The sequence below is a fragment of the Phytophthora parasitica genome (genome assembly GCF_000247585.1).
Source record: "Phytophthora parasitica INRA-310 unplaced genomic scaffold supercont2.39, whole genome shotgun sequence".
NCBI classification, from domain to species: domain Eukaryota; phylum Oomycota; class Peronosporomycetes; order Peronosporales; family Peronosporaceae; genus Phytophthora; species Phytophthora nicotianae.
Window position 1 is genome coordinate 251,658 of NW_008649025.1, and position 876 is coordinate 252,533.

Here is an 876-nt window from a genome sequence, read left to right on the forward strand (position 1 = left end):
AACGATGTGAAGTTGAGGCAATCGATAATCAAGGAGAGTCATGACACCAACTACAGAGGACATCCTGGTACTGAGCGAACGTACTTGACGTTAGCCCGACGCTGGTACTGGTCCAAGATGCTCAAGTCGATCCAAAAGTGCATTGCTGACTGCGAAGTATGTCGACGAAACAAGCCAAGGATGACAAAGTCTCCTGGTTTACTCGAACCATCGAGTATTCCGGATGAACGCTGGAGATCAATCTCCATGGACGTCATCACGGATTTACCTAGAACGAAGCGTGACGTTGATTCGATTTGGGTCGTCGTCGACCGACTAACCAAGAGATGCCACTTTGTGCCGTCTCTTCATCGACAACATTTAGAAACTTCGTGGTATGCTCACTAATTACGATTGCAGATGTTTCTACATGTGACTCTTTGAACATAAATAAAGAGATCGAGCTGGAAAATGAATTGTCTGGTGCAATATTACACGTTAAAAACAAAGAATGCGTTGCAGATTCATAGTAATAACGCCTTTTGGACCCGTTTGTCCGCCTGCTTACTTGGTTCCGTTAGCGTCTTTCAATTATTGAACTCACCTGGGGAAGTTGATAAGGCAGTGTAGTTTACTTGAGCTGCATTAGTACTTGGTCTTCTCAGAATAGATACAACCGATTTCCATGCAATCGTCGGTAAACGTCTCCAGCGCGCCGCAACTATTGGCTCAAAGAGTGCTGTTGCAGTCGTTAAGCGTAAGCTCAAACATGACAGGCTGGCTATGCTTCGTTCTGTTGTTCATGTATCAGATATGATAGGTGTAGAGTTGTAGCCAATCAGAGACAGGCTCAGTTTAACTTAGATTCAGTATGTAATACAGAAAGGCAGATGTAGG